The following is a 15,000-nucleotide window of genomic DNA, read 5'->3' as shown; positions in this document are numbered from 1 at the left end:
CAGACCTTTCCAACGCCACCCGGGTGAAGGTGCTACGAGGTCCCGAAGTGGAGATGCCTGTCAATGAGCACCTTTTCCCAGCTTTGAATGCAGGTTTCCAGCTTCAGACAAAATGTGGCTCCAAACGTGCAGTTTTGCGCCCGAACGTGGGATTTCGCTGGGGACGGTTTCTAAATTCAAGTTGGGACGGGGGGCAGCGGTGTGCGCGGTTATCTCCCCGGAAAAAGCCGTCCCCAGCTCGGTGGGTCCGTTTAAAGTTTTGTTTGGGCTCCCGTTTCGCGAGGAAGCGCGTGCGCGTGGCGAGCCTGACCTCCCCGTGTTCCCCTCGCCCAGACCTTTCCAACGCCACCCGGGTGAAGGTGCTACGAGGTCCCGAAGTGGAGATGCCTGTCAATGAGCACCTTTTCCCAGCTTTGAATGCAGGTTTCCAGCTTCAGACAAAATGTGGCTCCAAACGTGCAGTTTTGCGCCCGAACGTGGGATTTCGCTGGGGACGGTTTCTAAATTCAAGTTGGCACGGGGGGCAGCGGTGTGTGTGGTTATTTTCCCAGGATTGATGATCCCCAATTCGGTGGGTCCGTTTAAAGTTTTGTTTGGGCTCCCGTTTCGCGGGGAAGCGCGTGCGCGTGGCGAGCCTGACCTCCCCGTGTCCCCCTCGCCCAGACCTTTCCAACGCCACCCGGGTGAAGGTGCTACGAGGTCCCGAAGTGGAGATGCCTGTCAATGAGCACCTTTTCCCAGCTTTGAATGCAGGTTTCCAGCTTCAGACAAAATGTGGCTCCAAACGTGCAGTTTTGCGCCCGAACGTGGGATTTCGCTGGGGACGGTTTCTAAATTCAAGTTGGCACGGGGGGCAGCGGTGTGTGTGGTTATTTTCCCAGGATTGATGATCCCCAATTCGGTGGGTCCGTTTAAAGTTTTGTTTGGGCTCCCGTTTCGCGAGGAAGCGCGTGCGCGTGGCGAGCCTGACCTCCCCGTGTTCCCCTCGCCCAGACCTTTCCAACGCCACCCGGGTGAAGGTGCTACGAGGTCCCGAAGTGGAGATGCCTGTCAATGAGCACCTTTTCCCAGCTTTGAATGCAGGTTTCCAGCTTCAGACAAAATGTGGCTCCAAACGTGCAGTTTTGCGCCCGAACGTGGGATTTCGCTGGGGACGGTTTCTAAATTCAAGTTGGGACGGGGGGCAGCGGTGTGCGCGGTTATCTCCCCGGAAAAAGCCGTCCCCAGCTCGGTGGGTCCGTTTAAAGTTTTGTTTGGGCTCCCGTTTCGCGAGGAAGCGCGTGCGCGTGGCGAGCCTGACCTCCCCGTGTTCCCCTCGCCCAGACCTTTCCAACGCCACCCGGGTGAAGGTGCTACGAGGTCCCGAAGTGGAGATGCCTGTCAATGAGCACCTTTTCCCAGCTTTGAATGCAGGTTTCCAGCTTCAGACAAAATGTGGCTCCAAACGTGCAGTTTTGCGCCCGAACGTGGGATTTCGCTGGGGACGGTTTCTAAATTCAAGTTGGCACGGGGGGCAGCGGTGTGTGTGGTTATTTTCCCAGGATTGATGATCCCCAATTCGGTGGGTCCGTTTAAAGTTTTGTTTGGGCTCCCGTTTCGCGAGGAAGCGCGTGCGCGTGGCGAGCCTGACCTCCCCGTGTTCCCCTCGCCCAGACCTTTCCAACGCCACCCGGGTGAAGGTGCTACGAGGTCCCGAAGTGGAGATGCCTGTCAATGAGCACCTTTTCCCAGCTTTGAATGCAGGTTTCCAGCTTCAGACAAAATGTGGCTCCAAACGTGCAGTTTTGCGCCCGAACGTGGGATTTCGCTGGGGACGGTTTCTAAATTCAAGTTGGCACGGGGGGCAGCGGTGTGTGTGGTTATTTTCCCAGGATTGATGATCCCCAATTCGGTGGGTCCGTTTAAAGTTTTGTTTGGGCTCCCGTTTCGCGGGGAAGCGCGTGCGCGTGGCGAGCCTGACCTCCCCGTGTCCCCCTCGCCCAGACCTTTCCAACGCCACCCGGGTGAAGGTGCTACGAGGTCCCGAAGTGGAGATGCCTGTCAATGAGCACCTTTTCCCAGCTTTGAATGCAGGTTTCCAGCTTCAGACAAAATGTGGCTCCAAACGTGCAGTTTTGCGCCCGAACGTGGGATTTCGCTGGGGACGGTTTCTAAATTCAAGTTGGGACGGGGGGCAGCGGTGTGCGCGGTTATCTCCCCGGAAAAAGCCGTCCCCAGCTCGGTGGGTCCGTTTAAAGTTTTGTTTGGGCTCCCGTTTCGCGAGGAAGCGCGTGCGCGTGGCGAGCCTGACCTCCCCGTGTTCCCCTCGCCCAGACCTTTCCAACGCCACCCGGGTGAAGGTGCTACGAGGTCCCGAAGTGGAGATGCCTGTCAATGAGCACCTTTTCCCAGCTTTGAATGCAGGTTTCCAGCTTCAGACAAAATGTGGCTCCAAACGTGCAGTTTTGCGCCCGAACGTGGGATTTCGCTGGGGACGGTTTCTAAATTCAAGTTGGCACGGGGGGCAGCGGTGTGTGTGGTTATTTTCCCAGGATTGATGATCCCCAATTCGGTGGGTCCGTTTAAAGTTTTGTTTGGGCTCCCGTTTCGCGGGGAAGCGCGTGCGCGTGGCGAGCCTGACCTCCCCGTGTCCCCCTCGCCCAGACCTTTCCAACGCCACCCGGGTGAAGGTGCTACGAGGTCCCGAAGTGGAGATGCCTGTCAATGAGCACCTTTTCCCAGCTTTGAATGCAGGTTTCCAGCTTCAGACAAAATGTGGCTCCAAACGTGCAGTTTTGCGCCCGAACGTGGGATTTCGCTGGGGACGGTTTCTAAATTCAAGTTGGCACGGGGGGCAGCGGTGTGTGTGGTTATTTTCCCAGGATTGATGATCCCCAATTCGGTGGGTCCGTTTAAAGTTTTGTTTGGGCTCCCGTTTCGCGAGGAAGCGCGTGCGCGTGGCGAGCCTGACCTCCCCGTGTTCCCCTCGCCCAGACCTTTCCAACGCCACCCGGGTGAAGGTGCTACGAGGTCCCGAAGTGGAGATGCCTGTCAATGAGCACCTTTTCCCAGCTTTGAATGCAGGTTTCCAGCTTCAGACAAAATGTGGCTCCAAACGTGCAGTTTTGCGCCCGAACGTGGGATTTCGCTGGGGACGGTTTCTAAATTCAAGTTGGGACGGGGGGCAGCGGTGTGCGCGGTTATCTCCCCGGAAAAAGCCGTCCCCAGCTCGGTGGGTCCGTTTAAAGTTTTGTTTGGGCTCCCGTTTCGCGAGGAAGCGCGTGCGCGTGGCGAGCCTGACCTCCCCGTGTTCCCCTCGCCCAGACCTTTCCAACGCCACCCGGGTGAAGGTGCTACGAGGTCCCGAAGTGGAGATGCCTGTCAATGAGCACCTTTTCCCAGCTTTGAATGCAGGTTTCCAGCTTCAGACAAAATGTGGCTCCAAACGTGCAGTTTTGCGCCCGAACGTGGGATTTCGCTGGGGACGGTTTCTAAATTCAAGTTGGCACGGGGGGCAGCGGTGTGTGTGGTTATTTTCCCAGGATTGATGATCCCCAATTCGGTGGGTCCGTTTAAAGTTTTGTTTGGGCTCCCGTTTCGCGGGGAAGCGCGTGCGCGTGGCGAGCCTGACCTCCCCGTGTCCCCCTCGCCCAGACCTTTCCAACGCCACCCGGGTGAAGGTGCTACGAGGTCCCGAAGTGGAGATGCCTGTCAATGAGCACCTTTTCCCAGCTTTGAATGCAGGTTTCCAGCTTCAGACAAAATGTGGCTCCAAACGTGCAGTTTTGCGCCCGAACGTGGGATTTCGCTGGGGACGGTTTCTAAATTCAAGTTGGCACGGGGGGCAGCGGTGTGTGTGGTTATTTTCCCAGGATTGATGATCCCCAATTCGGTGGGTCCGTTTAAAGTTTTGTTTGGGCTCCCGTTTCGCGGGGAAGCGCGTGCGCGTGGCGAGCCTGACCTCCCCGTGTCCCCCTCGCCCAGACCTTTCCAACGCCACCCGGGTGAAGGTGCTACGAGGTCCCGAAGTGGAGATGCCTGTCAATGAGCACCTTTTCCCAGCTTTGAATGCAGGTTTCCAGCTTCAGACAAAATGTGGCTCCAAACGTGCAGTTTTGCGCCCGAACGTGGGATTTCGCTGGGGACGGTTTCTAAATTCAAGTTGGGACGGGGGGCAGCGGTGTGCGCGGTTATCTCCCCGGAAAAAGCCGTCCCCAGCTCGGTGGGTCCGTTTAAAGTTTTGTTTGGGCTCCCGTTTCGCGAGGAAGCGCGTGCGCGTGGCGAGCCTGACCTCCCCGTGTTCCCCTCGCCCAGACCTTTCCAACGCCACCCGGGTGAAGGTGCTACGAGGTCCCGAAGTGGAGATGCCTGTCAATGAGCACCTTTTCCCAGCTTTGAATGCAGGTTTCCAGCTTCAGACAAAATGTGGCTCCAAACGTGCAGTTTTGCGCCCGAACGTGGGATTTCGCTGGGGACGGTTTCTAAATTCAAGTTGGCACGGGGGGCAGCGGTGTGTGTGGTTATTTTCCCAGGATTGATGATCCCCAATTCGGTGGGTCCGTTTAAAGTTTTGTTTGGGCTCCCGTTTCGCGGGGAAGCGCGTGCGCGTGGCGAGCCTGACCTCCCCGTGTCCCCCTCGCCCAGACCTTTCCAACGCCACCCGGGTGAAGGTGCTACGAGGTCCCGAAGTGGAGATGCCTGTCAATGAGCACCTTTTCCCAGCTTTGAATGCAGGTTTCCAGCTTCAGACAAAATGTGGCTCCAAACGTGCAGTTTTGCGCCCGAACGTGGGATTTCGCTGGGGACGGTTTCTAAATTCAAGTTGGCACGGGGGGCAGCGGTGTGTGTGGTTATTTTCCCAGGATTGATGATCCCCAATTCGGTGGGTCCGTTTAAAGTTTTGTTTGGGCTCCCGTTTCGCGGGGAAGCGCGTGCGCGTGGCGAGCCTGACCTCCCCGTGTCCCCCTCGCCCAGACCTTTCCAACGCCACCCGGGTGAAGGTGCTACGAGGTCCCGAAGTGGAGATGCCTGTCAATGAGCACCTTTTCCCAGCTTTGAATGCAGGTTTCCAGCTTCAGACAAAATGTGGCTCCAAACGTGCAGTTTTGCGCCCGAACGTGGGATTTCGCTGGGGACGGTTTCTAAATTCAAGTTGGGACGGGGGGCAGCGGTGTGCGCGGTTATCTCCCCGGAAAAAGCCGTCCCCAGCTCGGTGGGTCCGTTTAAAGTTTTGTTTGGGCTCCCGTTTCGCGAGGAAGCGCGTGCGCGTGGCGAGCCTGACCTCCCCGTGTCCCCCTCGCCCAGACCTTTCCAACGCCACCCGGGTGAAGGTGCTACGAGGTCCCGAAGTGGAGATGCCTGTCAATGAGCACCTTTTCCCAGCTTTGAATGCAGGTTTCCAGCTTCAGACAAAATGTGGCTCCAAACGTGCAGTTTTGCGCCCGAACGTGGGATTTCGCTGGGGACGGTTTCTAAATTCAAGTTGGCACGGGGGGCAGCGGTGTGTGTTGTTATTTTCCCAGGATTGATGATCCCCAATTCGGTGGGTCCGTTTAAAGTTTTGTTTGGGCTCCCGTTTCGCGAGGAAGCGCGTGCGCGTGGCGAGCCTGACCTCCCCGTGTCCCCCTCGCCCAGACCTTTCCAACGCCACCCGGGTGAAGGTGCTACGAGGTCCCGAAGTGGAGATGCCTGTCAATGAGCACCTTTTCCCAGCTTTGAATGCAGGTTTCCAGCTTCAGACAAAATGTGGCTCCAAACGTGCAGTTTTGCGCCCGAACGTGGGATTTCGCTGGGGACGGTTTCTAAATTCAAGTTGGCACGGGGGGCAGCGGTGTGTGTGGTTATTTTCCCAGGATTGATGATCCCCAATTCGGTGGGTCCGTTTAAAGTTTTGTTTGGGCTCCCGTTTCGCGGGGAAGCGCGTGCGCGTGGCGAGCCTGACCTCCCCGTGTCCCCCTCGCCCAGACCTTTCCAACGCCACCCGGGTGAAGGTGCTACGAGGTCCCGAAGTGGAGATGCCTGTCAATGAGCACCTTTTCCCAGCTTTGAATGCAGGTTTCCAGCTTCAGACAAAATGTGGCTCCAAACGTGCAGTTTTGCGCCCGAACGTGGGATTTCGCTGGGGACGGTTTCTAAATTCAAGTTGGCACGGGGGGCAGCGGTGTGTGTGGTTATTTTCCCAGGATTGATGATCCCCAATTCGGTGGGTCCGTTTAAAGTTTTGTTTGGGCTCCCGTTTCGCGAGGAAGCGCGTGCGCGTGGCGAGCCTGACCTCCCCGTGTTCCCCTCGCCCAGACCTTTCCAACGCCACCCGGGTGAAGGTGCTACGAGGTCCCGAAGTGGAGATGCCTGTCAATGAGCACCTTTTCCCAGCTTTGAATGCAGGTTTCCAGCTTCAGACAAAATGTGGCTCCAAACGTGCAGTTTTGCGCCCGAACGTGGGATTTCGCTGGGGACGGTTTCTAAATTCAAGTTGGCACGGGGGGCAGCGGTGTGTGTGGTTATTTTCCCAGGATTGATGATCCCCAATTCGGTGGGTCCGTTTAAAGTTTTGTTTGGGCTCCCGTTTCGCGGGGAAGCGCGTGCGCGTGGCGAGCCTGACCTCCCCGTGTCCCCCTCGCCCAGACCTTTCCAACGCCACCCGGGTGAAGGTGCTACGAGGTCCCGAAGTGGAGATGCCTGTCAATGAGCACCTTTTCCCAGCTTTGAATGCAGGTTTCCAGCTTCAGACAAAATGTGGCTCCAAACGTGCAGTTTTGCGCCCGAACGTGGGATTTCGCTGGGGACGGTTTCTAAATTCAAGTTGGGACGGGGGGCAGCGGTGTGCGCGGTTATCTCCCCGGAAAAAGCCGTCCCCAGCTCGGTGGGTCCGTTTAAAGTTTTGTTTGGGCTCCCGTTTCGCGAGGAGCGCGTGCGCGTGGCGAGCCTGACCTCCCCGTGTTCCCCTCGCCCCAGACCTTTCCAACGCCACCCGGGTGAAGGTGCTACGAGGTCCCGAAGTGGAGATGCCTGTCAATGAGCACCTTTTCCCAGCTTTGAATGCAGGTTTCCAGCTTCAGACAAAATGTGGCTCCAAACGTGCAGTTTTGCGCCCGAACGTGGGATTTCGCTGGGGACGGTTTCTAAATTCAAGTTGGCACGGGGGGCAGCGGTGTGTGTGGTTATTTTCCCAGGATTGATGATCCCCAATTCGGTGGGTCCGTTTAAAGTTTTGTTTGGGCTCCCGTTTCGCGAGGAAGCGCGTGCGCGTGGCGAGCCTGACCTCCCCGTGTTCCCCTCGCCCAGACCTTTCCAACGCCACCCGGGTGAAGGTGCTACGAGGTCCCGAAGTGGAGATGCCTGTCAATGAGCACCTTTTCCCAGCTTTGAATGCAGGTTTCCAGCTTCAGACAAAATGTGGCTCCAAACGTGCAGTTTTGCGCCCGAACGTGGGATTTCGCTGGGGACGGTTCTAAATTCAAGTTGGCACGGGGGGCAGCGGTGTGTGTGGTTATTTTCCCAGGATTGATGATCCCCAATTCGGTGGGTCCGTTTAAAGTTTTGTTTGGGCTCCCGTTTCGCGGGGAAGCGCGTGCGCGTGGCGAGCCTGACCTCCCCGTGTCCCCCTCGCCCAGACCTTTCCAACGCCACCCGGGTGAAGGTGCTACGAGGTCCCGAAGTGGAGATGCCTGTCAATGAGCACCTTTTCCAGCTTTGAATGCAGGTTTCCAGCTTCAGACAAAATGTGGCTCCAAACGTGCAGTTTTGCGCCCGAACGTGGGATTTCGCTGGGGACGGTTTCTAAATTCAAGTTGGGACGGGGGGCAGCGGTGTGTGCGCGGTTATCTCCCCGGAAAAAGCGTCCCCAGCTCGGTGGGTCCGTTTAAAGTTTTGTTTGGGCTCCCGTTTCGCGAGGAAGCGCGTGCGCGTGGCGAGCCTGACCTCCCGTGTTCCCCTCGCCCAGACCTTTCCAACGCCACCCGGGTGAAGGTGCTACGAGGTCCCGAAGTGGAGATGCCTGTCAATGAGCACCTTTTCCCAGCTTTGAATGCAGGTTTCCAGCTTCAGACAAAATGTGGCTCCAAACGTGCAGTTTTGCGCCCGAACGTGGGATTTCGCTGGGGACGGTTTCTAAATTCAAGTTGGCACGGGGGGCAGCGGTGTGTGTGGTTATTTTCCCAGGATTGATGATCCCCAATTCGGTGGGTCCGTTTAAAGTTTTGTTTGGGCTCCCGTTTCGCGAGGAAGCGCGTGCGCGTGGCGAGCCTGACCTCCCCGTGTTCCCCTCGCCCAGACCTTTCCAACGCCACCCGGGTGAAGGTGCTACGAGGTCCCGAAGTGGAGATGCCTGTCAATGAGCACCTTTTCCCAGCTTTGAATGCAGGTTTCCAGCTTCAGACAAAATGTGGCTCCAAACGTGCAGTTTTGCGCCCGAACGTGGGATTTCGCTGGGGACGGTTTCTAAATTCAAGTTGGGACGGGGGGCAGCGGTGTTTGTGCGCGGTTATCTCCCCGGAAAAAGCCGTCCCCAGCTCGGTGGGTCCGTTTAAAGTTTTGTTTGGGCTCCCGTTTCGCGAGGAAGCGCGTGCGCGTGGCGAGCCTGACCTCCCCGTGTTCCCCTCGCCCAGACCTTTCCAACGCCACCCGGGTGAAGGTGCTACGAGGTCCCGAAGTGGAGATGCCTGTCAATGAGCACCTTTTCCCAGCTTTGAATGCAGGTTTCCAGCTTCAGACAAAATGTGGCTCCAAACGTGCAGTTTTGCGCCCGAACGTGGGATTTCGCTGGGGACGGTTTCTAAATTCAAGTTGGCACGGGGGGCAGCGGTGTGTGTGGTTATTTTCCCAGGATTGATGATCCCAATTCGGTGGGTCCGTTTAAAGTTTTGTTTGGGTTTGGGCTCCCGTTTCGCGGGGAAGCGCGTGCGCGTGGCGAGCCTGACCTCCCCGTGTCCCCCTCGCCCAGACCTTTCCAACGCCACCCGGGTGAAGGTGCTACGAGGTCCCGAAGTGGAGATGCCTGTCAATGAGCACCTTTTCCCAGCTTTGAATGCAGGTTTCCAGCTTCAGACAAAATGTGGCTCCAAACGTGCAGTTTTGCGCCCGAACGTGGGATTTCGCTGGGGACGGTTTCTAAATTCAAGTTGGCACGGGGGGCAGCGGTGTGCGCGGTTATCTCCCCGGAAAAAGCCGTCCCCAGCTCGGTGGGTCCGTTTTAAAGTTTTGTTTGGGCTCCCGTTTCGCGAGGAAGCGCGTGCGCGTGGCGAGCCTGACCTCCCCGTGTTCCCCTCGCCCAGACCTTTCCAACGCCACCCGGGTGAAGGTGCTACGAGGTCCCGAAGTGGAGATGCCTGTCAATGAGCACCTTTTCCCAGCTTTGAATGCAGGTTTCCAGCTTCAGACAAAATGTGGCTCCAAACGTGCAGTTTTGCGCCCGAACGTGGGATTTCGCTGGGGACGGTTTCTAAATTCAAGTTGGGACGGGGGGCAGCGGTGTGCGCGGTTATCTCCCCGGAAAAAGCCGTCCCCAGCTCGGTGGGTCCGTTTAAAGTTTTGTTTGGGCTCCCGTTTCGCGAGGAAGCGCGTGCGCGTGGCGAGCCTGACCTCCCCGTGTTCCCCTCGCCCAGACCTTTCCAACGCCACCCGGGTGAAGGTGCTACGAGGTCCCGAAGTGGAGATGCCTGTCAATGAGCACCTTTTCCCAGCTTTGAATGCAGGTTTCCAGCTTCAGACAAAATGTGGCTCCAAACGTGCAGTTTTGCGCCCGAACGTGGGATTTCGCTGGGGACGGTTTCTAAATTCAAGTTGGCACGGGGGGCAGCGGTGTGTGTGGTTATTTTCCCAGGATTGATGATCCCCAATTCGGTGGGTCCGTTTAAAGTTTTGTTTGGGCTCCCGTTTCGCGGGGAAGCGCGTGCGCGTGGCGAGCCTGACCTCCCCGTGTTCCCCTCGCCCAGACCTTTCCAACGCCACCCGGGTGAAGGTGCTACGAGGTCCCGAAGTGGAGATGCCTGTCAATGAGCACCTTTTCCCAGCTTTGAATGCAGGTTTCCAGCTTCAGACAAAATGTGGCTCCAAACGTGCAGTTTTGCGCCCGAACGTGGGATTTCGCTGGGGACGGTTTCTAAATTCAAGTTGGCACGGGGGGCAGCGGTGTGTGTGGTTATTTTCCCAGGATTGATGATCCCCAATTCGGTGGGTCCGTTTAAAGTTTTGTTTGGGCTCCCGTTTCGCGGGGAAGCGCGTGCGCGTGGCGAGCCTGACCTCCCCGTGTCCCCCTCGCCCAGACCTTTCCAACGCCACCCGGGTGAAGGTGCTACGAGGTCCCGAAGTGGAGATGCCTGTCAATGAGCACCTTTTCCCAGCTTTGAATGCAGGTTTCCAGCTTCAGACAAAATGTGGCTCCAAACGTGCAGTTTTGCGCCCGAACGTGGGATTTCGCTGGGGACGGTTTCTAAATTCAAGTTGGGACGGGGGGCAGCGGTGTGCGCGGTTATCTCCCCGGAAAAAGCCGTCCCCAGCTCGGTGGGTCCGTTTAAAGTTTTGTTTGGGCTCCCGTTTCGCGAGGAAGCGCGTGCGCGTGGCGAGCCTGACCTCCCCGTGTTCCCCTCGCCCAGACCTTTCCAACGCCACCCGGGTGAAGGTGCTACGAGGTCCCGAAGTGGAGATGCCTGTCAATGAGCACCTTTTCCCAGCTTTGAATGCAGGTTTCCAGCTTCAGACAAAATGTGGCTCCAAACGTGCAGTTTTGCGCCCGAACGTGGGATTTCGCTGGGGACGGTTTCTAAATTCAAGTTGGCACGGGGGGCAGCGGTGTGTGTGGTTATTTTCCCAGGATTGATGATCCCCAATTCGGTGGGTCCGTTTAAAGTTTTGTTTGGGCTCCCGTTTCGCGAGGAAGCGCGTGCGCGTGGCGAGCCTGACCTCCCCGTGTTCCCCTCGCCCAGACCTTTCCAACGCCACCCGGGTGAAGGTGCTACGAGGTCCCGAAGTGGAGATGCCTGTCAATGAGCACCTTTTCCCAGCTTTGAATGCAGGTTTCCAGCTTCAGACAAAATGTGGCTCCAAACGTGCAGTTTTGCGCCCGAACGTGGGATTTCGCTGGGGACGGTTTCTAAATTCAAGTTGGCACGGGGGGCAGCGGTGTGTGTGGTTATTTTCCCAGGATTGATGATCCCCAATTCGGTGGGTCCGTTTAAAGTTTTGTTTGGGCTCCCGTTTCGCGGGGAAGCGCGTGCGCGTGGCGAGCCTGACCTCCCCGTGTTCCCCTCGCCCAGACCTTTCCAACGCCACCCGGGTGAAGGTGCTACGAGGTCCCGAAGTGGAGATGCCTGTCAATGAGCACCTTTTCCCAGCTTTGAATGCAGGTTTCCAGCTTCAGACAAAATGTGGCTCCAAACGTGCAGTTTTGCGCCCGAACGTGGGATTTCGCTGGGGACGGTTTCTAAATTCAAGTTGGCACGGGGGGCAGCGGTGTGTGTGGTTATTTTCCCAGGATTGATGATCCCCAATTCGGTGGGTCCGTTTAAAGTTTTGTTTGGGCTCCCGTTTCGCGGGGAAGCGCGTGCGCGTGGCGAGCCTGACCTCCCGTGTCCCCCTCGCCCAGACCTTTCCAACGCCACCCGGGTGAAGGTGCTACGAGGTCCCGAAGTGGAGATGCCTGTCAATGAGCACCTTTTCCCAGCTTTGAATGCAGGTTTCCAGCTTCAGACAAAATGTGGCTCCAAACGTGCAGTTTTGCGCCCGAACGTGGGATTTCGCTGGGGACGGTTTCTAAATTCAAGTTGGCACGGGGGGCAGCGGTGTGTGTGGTTATTTTCCCAGGATTGATGATCCCCAATTCGGTGGGTCCGTTTAAAGTTTTGTTTGGGCTCCCGTTTCGCGGGGAAGCGCGTGCGCGTGGCGAGCCTGACCTCCCCGTGTCCCCCTCGCCCAGACCTTTCCAACGCCACCCGGGTGAAGGTGCTACGAGGTCCCGAAGTGGAGATGCCTGTCAATGAGCACCTTTTCCCAGCTTTGAATGCAGGTTTCCAGCTTCAGACAAAATGTGGCTCCAAACGTGCAGTTTTGCGCCCGAACGTGGGATTTCGCTGGGGACGGTTTCTAAATTCAAGTTGGGACGGGGGGCAGCGGTGTGCGCGGTTATCTCCCCGGAAAAAGCCGTCCCCAGCTCGGTGGGTCCGTTTAAAGTTTTGTTTGGGCTCCCGTTTCGCGAGGAAGCGCGTGCGCGTGGCGAGCCTGACCTCCCCGTGTTCCCCTCGCCCAGACCTTTCCAACGCCACCCGGGTGAAGGTGCTACGAGGTCCCGAAGTGGAGATGCCTGTCAATGAGCACCTTTTCCCAGCTTTGAATGCAGGTTTCCAGCTTCAGACAAAATGTGGCTCCAAACGTGCAGTTTTGCGCTCCGAACGTGGGATTTCGCTGGGGACGGTTTCTAAATTCAAGTTGGCACGGGGGGCAGCGGTGTGTGTGGTTATTTTCCCAGGATTGATGATCCCCAATTCGGTGGGTCCGTTTAAAGTTTTGTTTGGGCTCCCGTTTCGCGGGGAAGCGCGTGCGCGTGGCGAGCCTGACCTCCCCGTGTCCCCCTCGCCCAGACCTTTCCAACGCCACCCGGGTGAAGGTGCTACGAGGTCCCGAAGTGGAGATGCCTGTCAATGAGCACCTTTTCCCAGCTTTGAATGCAGGTTTCCAGCTTCAGACAAAATGTGGCTCCAAACGTGCAGTTTTGCGCCCGAACGTGGGATTTCGCTGGGGACGGTTTCTAAATTCAAGTTGGCACGGGGGGCAGCGGTGTGTGTGGTTATTTTCCCAGGATTGATGATCCCCAATTCGGTGGGTCCGTTTAAAGTTTTGTTTGGGCTCCCGTTTCGCGGGGAAGCGCGTGCGCGTGGCGAGCCTGACCTCCCCGTGTCCCCCTCGCCCAGACCTTTCCAACGCCACCCGGGTGAAGGTGCTACGAGGTCCCGAAGTGGAGATGCCTGTCAATGAGCACCTTTTCCCAGCTTTGAATGCAGGTTTCCAGCTTCAGACAAAATGTGGCTCCAAACGTGCAGTTTTGCGCCCGAACGTGGGATTTCGCTGGGGACGGTTTCTAAATTCAAGTTGGGACGGGGGGCAGCGGTAGTGCGCGGTTATCTCCCCGGAAAAAGCCGTCCCCAGCTCGGTGGGTCCGTTTAAAGTTTTGTTTGGGCTCCCGTTTCGCGAGGAAGCGCGTGCGCGTGGCGAGCCTGACCTCCCCGTGTTCCCCTCGCCCAGACCTTTCCAACGCCACCCGGGTGAAGGTGCTACGAGGTCCCGAAGTGGAGATGCCTGTCAATGAGCACCTTTTCCCAGCTTTGAATGCAGGTTTCCAGCTTCAGACAAAATGTGGCTCCAAACGTGCAGTTTTGCGCCCGAACGTGGGATTTCGCTGGGGACGGTTTCTAAATTCAAGTTGGCACGGGGGGCAGCGGTGTGTGTGGTTATTTTCCCAGGATTGATGATCCCCAATTCGGTGGGTCCGTTTAAAGTTTTGTTTGGGCTCCCGTTTCGCGGGGAAGCGCGTGCGCGTGGCGAGCCTGACCTCCCCGTGTCCCCCTCGCCCAGACCTTTCCAACGCCACCCGGGTGAAGGTGCTACGAGGTCCCGAAGTGGAGATGCCTGTCAATGAGCACCTTTTCCCAGCTTTGAATGCAGGTTTCCAGCTTCAGACAAAATGTGGCTCCAAACGTGCAGTTTTGCGCTCCGAACGTGGGATTTCGCTGGGGACGGTTTCTAAATTCAAGTTGGCACGGGGGGCAGCGGTGTGTGTGGTTATTTTCCCAGGATTGATGATCCCCAATTCGGTGGGTCCGTTTAAAGTTTTGTTTGGGCTCCCGTTTCGCGAGGAAGCGCGTGCGCGTGGCGAGCCTGACCTCCCCGTGTCCCCCTCGCCCAGACCTTTCCAACGCCACCCGGGTGAAGGTGCTACGAGGTCCCGAAGTGGAGATGCCTGTCAATGAGCACCTTTTCCCAGCTTTGAATGCAGGTTTCCAGCTTCAGACAAAATGTGGCTCCAAACGTGCAGTTTTGCGCCCGAACGTGGGATTTCGCTGGGGACGGTTTCTAAATTCAAGTTGGGACGGGGGGCAGCGGTGTGCGCGGTTATCTCCCCGGAAAAAGCCGTCCCCAGCTCGGTGGGTCCGTTTAAAGTTTTGTTTGGGCTCCCGTTTCGCGAGGAAGCGCGTGCGCGTGGCGAGCCTGACCTCCCCGTGTTCCCCTCGCCCAGACCTTTCCAACGCCACCCGGGTGAAGGTGCTACGAGGTCCCGAAGTGGAGATGCCTGTCAATGAGCACCTTTTCCCAGCTTTGAATGCAGGTTTCCAGCTTCAGACAAAATGTGGCTCCAAACGTGCAGTTTTGCGCCCGAACGTGGGATTTCGCTGGGGACGGTTTCTAAATTCAAGTTGGCACGGGGGGCAGCGGTGTGTGTGGTTATTTTCCCAGGATTGATGATCCCCAATTCGGTGGGTCCGTTTAAAGTTTTGTTTGGGCTCCCGTTTCGCGGGGAAGCGCGTGCGCGTGGCGAGCCTGACCTCCCCGTGTCCCCCTCGCCCAGACCTTTCCAACGCCACCCGGGTGAAGGTGCTACGAGGTCCCGAAGTGGAGATGCCTGTCAATGAGCACCTTTTCCCAGCTTTGAATGCAGGTTTCCAGCTTCAGACAAAATGTGGCTCCAAACGTGCAGTTTTGCGCCCGAACGTGGGATTTCGCTGGGGACGGTTTCTAAATTCAAGTTGGCACGGGGGGCAGCGGTGTGTGTGGTTATTTTCCCAGGATTGATGATATCCAATTCGGTAGCTCTGTTTAAAGTTTTGTTTGGCTTCCCGTTTTCGTTGTGTAGCTCTGATTTCGCTGGGGATAGTTTTATACACTGCTTTAGAGTGGGGCACACACGTGAGAGTTGTTTTTTCATTGGAACTGACTATGGCCATTTCGGTGTAGACGTTTAACGTTTTCTTTCGCTTCCCGTTTCCGTTTTATCCAACCGATTTCGATAGGGACAGTTTTGTTATTTAAGTTGGA

Source organism: Osmerus eperlanus, unplaced genomic scaffold (assembly GCF_963692335.1).
Source record: "Osmerus eperlanus unplaced genomic scaffold, fOsmEpe2.1 SCAFFOLD_163, whole genome shotgun sequence".
Taxonomy (NCBI): Eukaryota; Metazoa; Chordata; class Actinopteri; order Osmeriformes; family Osmeridae; genus Osmerus; species Osmerus eperlanus.
This window is presented reverse-complemented; position numbering follows the sequence as displayed.